This window comes from Herpailurus yagouaroundi, unplaced genomic scaffold, assembly GCF_014898765.1.
Source record: "Herpailurus yagouaroundi ecotype Mexico unplaced genomic scaffold, PumYag 28, whole genome shotgun sequence".
Taxonomy (NCBI): Eukaryota; Metazoa; Chordata; class Mammalia; order Carnivora; family Felidae; genus Herpailurus; species Herpailurus yagouaroundi.
In genome coordinates this window covers 31,708,655-31,719,499 of record NW_024412376.1, presented here as the reverse complement: position 1 = coordinate 31,719,499, position 10,845 = coordinate 31,708,655, and the positions used below count along the sequence as shown (strand labels likewise).

At 36.4% G+C, this 10,845-nt stretch overlaps 1 pseudogene; it reads right to left on the bottom strand.

Moving 5' to 3' along the window:
* Positions 1–10,455: 10,455 nt before the first annotated feature.
* Positions 10,456–10,626, bottom strand: LOC121040570 (uncharacterized; annotated as a pseudogene).
* Between the last annotated feature and the right edge of the window lie 219 nt (positions 10,627–10,845).

The window sequence follows — 10,845 nt, the reverse complement described above, 5'->3', positions numbered from 1 at the left end:
ATAATATTCCAGTGTGGAGATCTCCTGATTCATACATAGCTGGGAATTCTCAGTATTTGCCTCCATTTTTTGTTTTTTCTCTAAGTGTCCATTAATAATCAGCTTCCCTTTTGATTGGCACAGTAAATGAAGAAAGGGATATTAACCTTCGGTTATTTTATAATTGAATCTTCTGGGCCTATAATTCATCTTTCCTTTTAGGATAATTTTTCTGATTTTGTAGATAAGGCCTCAAAAGGCAGTCGTATTTCTCTCCCTTCATAGTTTTTTGTACATTCCTTAGTTCAGGGTCAAGCATTGACTCAAATATCTACATCATATTACCTGGTATCTAGTAAGTATTTGATAAATGCTAGGGTTTTTTTTTTTTTCCTCCTCATGTGCTTATCTTCATTTATAACCACACTCTATGTCCAAGAAATAAAGTCAGATTTTGTCTGCAGTCTTATTTGTCTATCATCTCATTATATTCTCTTGAATGCTGTTAGTTAAAACCAAAACTACCTGAAGAGCTTCACAGCTGCTACTCAGTCAACCTATCAGACAAACCTCCTCAGGGCTGCAAGCATAGTAAAATGCAGGTCTCTCCTACTATTTGAATATAGAATGTTCCTATGCAAACTTCCATAAGCCAAAATGGCATAAGGTGAAGAAGAAATTACCATTAATGTGTATGAAAATTTTTTGAGCATTCTTAGACCCAAAAAATAAACTTTCTTTGGCTTTTCTGATATCTTAGGACACGTCTCGCCAAGAAATACACAAACACATGCCCACAGACACATTTCAAAGCTCTGGTGGCTTGATGCTGAGATGCTGAGTGTAGATCCCGAGGAAGGAGCTTGGCGGGGCTGTTCTCGCTGCCCCAAGTGTGTGCTGCCTCTATACAGCTTGCTGCAAAACCAACACTGAACTTAATTTCCCTTTTTGTCATTCCTCTGTATAAGTGAAAATCCTCTTCAGATTTCTTTTAGTTAGCAAAAGCAGGTTAGTAATATACGCCCTTTGTAAAAAGGAAGTGGTGAAACATGACATTCCAAACAGGCAGGAATAAACTGGTGCAGCCACTCTGGAAAACAGTATGGAGTTTCCTCAAAAAATCAAAAATAGAGCTACCCTACGACCCAGCAAATGCACTATTAGGTTTTTACCCAAGGATACAAAAATGCTGATTCCAAGAAGCACATGCACCCCAATGTTTATAGCAGCGCTATCAACAATAGTCAAATTATGGAAAGAGCCCAAATGTCTATCAATTGACAAATGGATAAAGAAGACGTGGTATATATATATACAGTGGAATACTACTTTCAGAAAATAATGAAATCTTGTCATTTGTAACAATGTGGATGGAACTAGAATGTATTACGCTAAGTGAAATAAGTCAGGCAGAGAAAGACAAATATGATTTCACTCGTATGTGGAATTTAAGAAACAAAACAAACGGACATGGGGGAAGGGAAGCAAAAATAATATAAAAACAGGGAGGAAGACAAACCATAAGAGACTCTTAAGTAGAGAGAACAAACTGAGGGTTGCTGGAGGGGTGTTGGGTGGGGGGCTGGACTAAATGGGTGATGGGCATTAAGGAGGGCACTTGTTGGGATGGGCGCTGGCTGTTGTATGTAAGTGACGAATCACTAAATTCTAGCACTGAAACCAATACTGCACTATATGTTAACTAAGTTGGATTTAATTTTTTTTTTAAGCAGGGATACCTGTAGTTTCACTGATGATAGGATTAGGAATGTGGAGAAGAGTATTTTCAAAGGAGTTTTGTTTTAGAGGAAAAGCAGGAAAGAAATCAAGAGCACCCATACTTATAGCATTTGTTTAATAGTTTGTTTCTTCTCCTTCATCACTTATATTAAAAAGAGAAAAGGAAAATGGAGCGTGAAAAAGATGAGGCACAAAGAGAAAGGCATTTTTAAACTTTCAAAGTCACAGGTGAAAAATACTTACTATTTTCCTCTGGAAACATTCTCCCTCATGGTGACTAATAATGGTCTCCATCACAATTTCCACCCACTTTTACAGCTTCTCTACCACCTTTGCCACTTGCTCCTACACACAAACCATGCCTTTCAACTTTTTCAGTCTTCTAAGTGAGAACGTTTTCTTTCTTTAGCCTGTGATGTATTAATTAACTAAGTAGAAATCCAATGGCTGGTATAGAGGTAAGAAACTCCTTGAACAGAGGACACCTGACTTATCAACAGAGGAATAAGCCTCAAAAAAAGAAGCAAGACCTTTAAGAATAGCTGGGAGAACTCACGACTGAGTAGGGCTTCAGCCTCCCATGCAAATACTTAAGGTGCAAATGGCTCAGGCAGTTGCCAGACGACATCAGGCCAGGGTGCAGAGGACAGATGAATTCTGTCCAAATCTGCACAGTTTGAATCAACGACACTAGTGGTGGGTGACAAAATAGGTGACTTTAGTGGACCCAAACAAATGGGAATCAGCAGAGAGGAAACTATCTCCCACCTACAGAAGTATGAAGTCCTTCCTCGTGCAGTCACTAGAGATACTCATTACGAAGCATGACTAGACATCGCTCTCCCTATGAGGGCAACACCTTTGAGGCTGCTTGTAAGCAAGGGTAATTTCTAAACACCTCATTTAACATTTCACGATTCTCTGGAAAAATAAAAAGAGGTCGAATTTTCATTTGGTTATTTATAAATCTAAAACCCTGGAGTGTAAACTCTGAAATGCTCATCTCCCCTCTGGAGACATTTATTTAGATTTCTTTGGGCAAGAACCCAAACTCCTTTCTTTTTCTTTCCAAGTAGAATTTGTTTTACATTAGAGAAATTGGGCTTCTTTTGGTCTCTCCAGAGACTGTACTTCTCATATGTAAGCTCCTAGATTCCTAATTTGAGGTTCCCTTCCTGTAATAACAAACACCTCTTTGCACACGCAGGTCTGTTCATGGGGTCCTCCTCATGTTGCTACAGAAAGGGAAAGAACTGATGCAAAGGGAAGTGGGTAGTTTCTGTTCTAAGTGATAATAATCTAGCTTGATCCAGAAATGCACAATATAGATAAATATAGAAATTAAAAGCATATCATGTTAATCCAGTTGAAGAGACAGCCAGATAATATAGACCTAGATATAAATATATAAAATGGTAATATATCCTTATTCATGTTATGTGAACATGTGCAATTTTCGGTAACTGAACTTGCCATGACTATTCAAAGGTAGCATAAGATATAGAAAACAGTACCCGGGCGCCTGGGTGGCTCAGTAGGTTAAGCAGCTAACTTGAGCTCAGATCATGATCTCACAGTTCATGAGTTCCAGCCCCACATCAGGCTCTGTGCTGACAGCTCAGAGCCTGGACCCTGCTTCAGGTTCTGTCTCCCTTTCTCTCTGCCCCTCCTGCACTCATGCTCTGTCTCTGTCTCTGTCTCTCTCTCAAAAAATGCACACACTCTCTCAAAAAATAAACATTGAAAAAAATTTTTTGAAAAAGAAACATTAACCTGAATGTCATCTTATTAGCGACAGTTTAAATAAGTCCATTTTAATTCTAATATGTATTTTATGAATTGATTAGATTTAGCATTACTTATAGTCTATTTTATTTAAATATAAAATATACTTAAGTTGCTTTTGTTTCATTATGTTTATTTTTACTGTTACTACTTATAACAGGTGATGTGGTTTTCCATTTATGATAGGGCTATAATTTTTTTTCCCCAATGTATAATTGAATTAAATTTTTTAACATTTATTTATTTTTGAGAGAAAGAGTATAAGTGTGGGAGGGGAAGAGAAAGGGGTTAGAGGATCTAAAGTGGGCCCCACACTGACAGCAGAGAACCTGACATGGGGCTTGAACTCACAAACCACGAGATCACGACCTGAGCCAAAGTAACATGCTCATCCAACTGAGCCACTCAGGTAGGTGCCCTGAATTAAATTTTTAAATGATTTGAATTTAGCATAACTCAATTCAGTCTTCAAGGATAATTTCGAGTGGAAATATTTTTCCTGAAGAAAACTTTCCCCAGACACTACAGAGGAATTCATTGCTGTCTCAGTAATATTTGATTCACCCACTAATCTAATACTTACCTCACAGTACAGACTAGTTACATGCAAAGATGATAGCCTTCTAGACATTTGGAAGCCTTTCAGGATAGGGGCCATCTTTCTTAGGTTTTTTTTTTTTTAAATCACCAGAATATAACAGATATTTAATAAACATTTGTTGATTTTTGGAAAGTGTAAAAGAGGAGCTCCTGGGTAGCTCAGTCGTTTGAGCAATCGAGTTTGAGTCCTACCCCCCCTTCTACATCCAGCTCACTGCTTCAGATCCTCTGTACCCCCACTCTCTCTGCCCCTCCCCTACTCATGTTCTCTCTTTCAAAATAATAATCATAATAAAATAAACATTTAAAAGTGTAAATGAAGATTTTTTTAGCATTTGTATTTTTACCTTTGGCAAACATACTCTGAGACACTGTTGAACACATAGGAAAACACGTTAATCTTTGCAAATAAGAAAAGTACAAATTAATTTACAGACAAGAAGTCAATACCATTTGTGCACTCTGTAGCAACTTAGGCAATTTCAGGATCACTCTAACCACCTCCTCTAGGTTCTATACTCTTTTTTTTCTTACCTCCACCACACACTTCATGATTATAGCCCCGTGTGTCGTCTTTTTTTCTCTCTTTCCCTGAGTCTTGACGGTTGATAATAGAAAACATCTTTCCTCTGAAGTTCAGAGCCACCAATTCCTGAATCCTGATTCAGACCACTGCATTGGCCTGAAAAAATTAATATAATTCTCATTAGGGCTGACTTAGACATTGATGAGGCTATTACCCAATACTCCTTGTAGAATATGTTCCTGTACTTCTCTGTATTTTTCAGGAGATATGGCCTACTAATCTATAATTCATCATGATATATAGTGCTCATGGCAGCAGAACATATGATTCTTTTAGTATGGTGTGAAAGGTTATTTTCCTTTTAACTTTGTATGCTTATAACCAATCCAAGTAAGTTAGTTTCTGCAAAACATCTCTGATGATAAATACTAAACCGTTCACGGAAGTAGCTCTAATGGTTGCAGAATGTTGGAAAAGACATCATTATGTGGAATGACGTCTGATAGTTGTAAAAAAATGTTCTCAGTAGTTTGAAAAAAAAGCAAGTTGTACGTCAACATTTAGACGGGCTTCAGAGCTGTCAGTCCACAGTGTAGGAGCACTTCCCTAAAAATGGAATACATTATAGATAATTAGTTGTGCACCATTATATTCATAATGAATATAAATAAGGCTAAAAGGAAGTCTACATTTTATTTTTTTTTAATTTTTTTTTCAACGTTTATTTGTTTTTGGGACAGAGAGAGACAGAGCATGAACGGGGGAGGGGCAGAGAGAGAGGGAGGCACAGAATCGGAAACAGGCTCCAGGCTCTGAGCCATCAGCCCAGAGTCTGACGCGGGGCTCGAACTCACAGACCGCGAGATCGTGACCTGGCTGAAGTCGGACATTTAACCGACTGCGCCACCCAGGCGCCCCGTACATTTTAAACTTTAATGCCAAAAAAATTTCCTTTAAAATCCTGCTGAAGGTTTGGATATGAGAATAATGTATGTCACTCCTTTTCATTATTCTAAGACCAAATTTATGAAAAATCCTTTGCATTGCTTCAGTAACAACGTGACATTTTAAAATGTTTTGTCAATAATGGTATGTATAACTGCTACATTTTCATTTTAAACATTTTCACCAATTGTTTTATTTCCATCAATTTTGATTTATTCAGTATGATCTGAGTTACTGAGATTAAAAGAGGTATTTGAAAGAACAAAACATATGTGATTTATTTTAGTTTCCACCAGATTTTCAAAAACAGTAGTTGACAGCTGCCAGAATGTTCTGTTCAGCTCAGTTTTTTCTTTTATTAAGCTTTTTATTTTAATTCCAGTATAGTTAACATACGGTGTTATAGTAGTTTCAGGTGTGCACTATAATGATTCAATAATTTTATACATTACTCAGTGCTCGTCATGATAAATGATAAATGTACTCCTCATCCCCTTCACCTATTTCACCCTTCCCCATGTACCTCCCCTCTGATAGCCACTAGTTTGTTCTCTATAGCTAAGAGTGTGTTTTTTGATTTATTTCTTTTTTTCCCTTTGTTCCTTTGCTTTGTTTCTTAAATTCCACATACGAGTGAAATCACTTGGTATTTGTTTTTCTGACTTATTTCATTCAGCATTATACTCTCTGCATCCATGTTGTTGCAAATGGTAAGATCTCGTTTTTATGGCATAGTAATATTCCATTATATATATAGTCTATTGGTTTTGAATATATATATATATAGAGAGAGAGAGAGAGAGACTAATAGACTATCCATATATATATATATATATATATATATGGATATATAGACTAATAGACTATCCATATATATATGGATATATTTATAACTACTATAAATCCCACATCTCCTTTATCCATTCATCTATCAACAGACACTTGAACTGCTTCCATAATTTGGCTATTATAATAATGCTGCTATAAACATATGGGTGCATATATCCTTTTGAATTAGTCTTTTTGTACTCTTTGGGTTTACCCAGTAGAGCATAGGATTATAGGATAGTTCCATTTTTAATCTTTTGAGGAACCCCCATACTGCTTTCCAGAGTGGCTGCACCAGTTTGCATTCCCACAATAGTGCACCAGGGTTCCTTTATCTCCACATCCTCACCAACAGTTGTTGTTCTTTTTTATTTTTGCCATTCTGACACATGTGAGTGATATCTCATTGTGGCTTTGACTTACATTTCCCTGATGATGAATGATGTTGAGCATCTTTTAATGTATCTGCCATCCATCTGTATGTTTTCTTTGGAAAAATGTGTACCCATGTCTTCTATCCATTTATTAACTGGATTATTTGTTTTTTGGGTATTGAGTTTGGTAAGTTCTTTATAGATTTTGGATACTAGCCCTTTATCAGATATGTCATTTGCAAATATCTTTTCCCATTCAGTAGGTTGTTTTTTACTTTGGTTGACTGTTTCCTTTACTGTGCAGAAGATTTTTATTTTGATGTAGTCCCAGCAGTTTATTTTTGCTTTTATTTTTCTTACCTCAGTAGATATATCTAGAAAAATGTTGCTACAGCTGATGTCAAAGAAATAACTGTCTCTGCTCTCTTCTAGAATTTCTACAGTTTCATGTCTCACATTTAGGTCCTTAATCCATTTTCAGTTTATGTTTGTGTTGTAAGAAAGTGGTCCAGTTTCACTCTTTTGCATTTAGCTGTCCAGTTTTCCCAACACCATATGTTGAAGAGAATGTCTTTTCCCCACTGCCTATCCTGTTCTACTGTTCTCTATATCTATTCTTGTGCTAGTACAATATTGTTTTGACTACTACACCTTTTAGTATAACTTGAAATCTGGGATTGTAATACCTCCAGCTTTGTTTTTCTTTTTCAAGTTTGTTTTGGCTATTCAGGGTCTTTTGTGGTTCCATACAAATTTTAGAATTATTGTTCTAGTTCTGTGAAGAATGGTGTTGGTATCAGTTTAGTTTTTTTAAAGGTGGGCACATTGTCTTCAGAGATTTTATGTGTTGAATTGCAATTACTCTAATTAAAACTTGTTAATTAACCTATACATTGTTTCATTTGCAACCAATCAAGAAAGCAAGAAAGTGAAGCTTAAACTCTCCTCCCCACAATGCTTCTTAAGTTCCAAAAAGTTTAAAAGATTGAAGTAGCATAAAAAATTATAATAAAGAATAATAGAATAAAGCAAAATTCCAAAATGCAGAAAAAAACTGAAATTATTGGCAAGCATAATTAGTAAGAATGCCATTGAGATTAATGTCATTGAAATTGATTAAAAGAGAAGCTAACAGAGAGGAACAACGGAAGAGAAGAAAATGTTAACTTACATGATGAAATGTTACACCATAAATCAACAGGTTTCAGAGAAGGCAGTAACACCTTGATTTTGAAGTTAGGGGTACTTTACACTTTACCAAAAAGAAATTAAGAGTTGGTGAGTTGCATAACAAAGCTGCCCCTTCACTTTATCTACAATGTGAGGAAACGGGACTATACTGTATCTAAATCCCTCCTGACAAAACATACCATTTATTGATAGACTTTTTTTCATGTATATCCACAGCATGTGAAGATGTTCAGGACATGCCAGCCCAAAATATGCCACTTTGATATATTGATTACTTTGAGCTGAAGGCTCAATTTCTCTGCACTCCAGAGAATGCAGAGAGATTTCTCTGAACTCCTTCTAACTGCCTAAAGACAGACCCTCCCTAGGAATTCTATTCTCATAAACCCCTCCCTGGGAATTTCACCAACACACTCTTAGCTATAGAGAACAAACTAGTGGCTATCAGAGGGGAGGTGGATGGGGGAAAGGGTGAAATAGGTGAAGGGGATGAGGAGTACACTTATCATTTATCATGACAAGCACTGAGTAATGTATAAAATTATTGAATCACTATGTGTACACCTGAAACTACTATAACACCATATGTTAACTATACTGGAATTAAAATAAAAAGCTTAATAAAAAAATAAACTGAGCTGATAATATTTCATACATCTATTCCATGAAGGGCCCTACATCTTTCCTAAAATTCATTTACTCTCCCTCAGTGGCCTACACTCTCCCCTCCCCCCGTCCCCATTAAGATATAGGTAAGCTCCGAAATCTCACTGATTTTTGCTAATTCACTTTTGTTTTCCTTTGATATCCCAAGCATGTAATATTAAAAATTAATACATTTCTATACATTTTCTCCTGTTAATCTACCTGTTGTCAGTTTATTTCATAAGACCAACTATCGAACGTAGGTTCAGAGTCATCAGACACAATCTTGAGATCACAAAGATTGAACTCTGGTTTTCATTGTTATAATAGAAAGTGAATTTTATTATGAACCCGGAAATTATGTCTGGCATTAAAAATAACTGTTGACATCAAAATTTTTAAAAATGACATTTCAGTCTATTTTATAAACCAAACCAACACATGTACTTCTACTCTGTCTTAAAATAACATTAACTACAAGGATAGTGTTTCATTAAATTACTTTCTACCTTGCTTACTAAAAGGTAAAATGACTTCTGATTTTGGTAGTTGCCATTCATAATCTATTGGAAGGATTTTTATTGGGTGAAACTTTAAAAATATCTATGCATAGACAGTGTGATATAAATATGTGAGCAAGTATGTTTTAATTTTTTTTTAAGCTTATTTATTCATTTTGGGAGAGAGTGTGTGTGTGCACTAGTGGGAGAGGGGCAGAGAAAGAGAGAAGAGAGAATCCCAAGCAGGCTCTGCATTGTCAGCACAGAGCCCGACGCAGGGATCGAACTCACAAACCATGAGATCATGACCAGAGCAGAAGTCAGATGCCTAACAACTGAGCCACCCAGGCGCCTCATGTATGTTTTAATTTTGACTCAGGGTAGTTTGTTAGCATTTGAAAAACTGTAATCAGAAGCCCACACTGCAGAGATAGATACTTCAAGTGTTTCAGCTCTCATTTTCTCCAATACTGAAGGATTTATTATTTAACAAAAGAAATATAGGACTTTTTCCCCCATCGGTGAAATAAGTGGTGTTCAAGATATAAGTCAACTAGAAATAATACCAGTACCTCAACTCTTGAGAAAGAAGCAAAGTATTTAGCAAGGCTAACAGCCAATATCTTCAAGAGTCATTCCCTAGGCCTAAGGACTTTTCTGAGTCTTTTGTATACACTTTTCTGAAAGATCTTGTCGCTTGATATGACTTGAAGTTTAGCTCAATGAAGCTTCCGGCATATTGTTTCAACTGCTTTATGAACCTTTTATTCATGGTGCTTGACAGAATGCCTAGAATGACCGCAAGCTGGAACTTCAAGCTTACAGACTCTTTGCCTTTTTGTTAATAAATACCTCTTTGTTAATAAATATTTATACATGTGACAGAATTTGGTTGAGACAACAGGGGTTAACCTCACCTGTAAGCAACAGCTATAAGCCTCAGTGACCATTGATTTCTGGAGGTTACTGATATCTACCAAAATATTGTCACAATTTTGAATGGCCAAATTGGCTTAAATCAGTTTGTAATAAAGGATTTCCCTCTAAAATCATTTTTTTCAATAGCCCTGTAAACATCATGGTATTTGGAGACAACTAATAATGTTTCAACAAAGTCTAAAAGGGCTCGGCACTGAATGCTTATTGATGGCACATAAAGTGCAAGAGACCTGGGCATACCAAGTAGAACTGGAAAAGGTAGAGATATGAAGGAACTATGGTCCAGTGGGGGAAATAAATGCTTAAGTATTCAAGTACAATACAACTTGATGGGTATAAAGACAGAGATATGCATATAGAACTGGGAGTAAGAAGGTTCATAGAATAAAGGAAAACTTCCTGGATAAAGTAACCTTCTATTTGGGTCTTCAAGAAAAAATAAGATTTACCAGTGAAAAGTCAAGCAGTAAAGGTTTATAGCGGCAAAGGCACATAAAAGAAAAATAGCATGTTGTGTAATGGGGACCACAAAGAGTTACTACACTTGATCTTAGCCAAAAGGCCGAGAAGCGATTGGACCACAAAGAGTTAAATGTGCCTGGATTGTAAACTACTAGGTAGGTAGTTATAAAATGAGCAGGAGAGGCAGCTAAGAGCCATAGAGGTCTGGTCATGTTGCTGTGAGTCACTTTTAAGAAGCTTGGCTCTTAGTCAAAGGTTACCAACTTTTTGAAATGTCAGTGCCCCTTTTTCACATGGATGAATTTAGGGCTTCCACATGATCATCACTTCA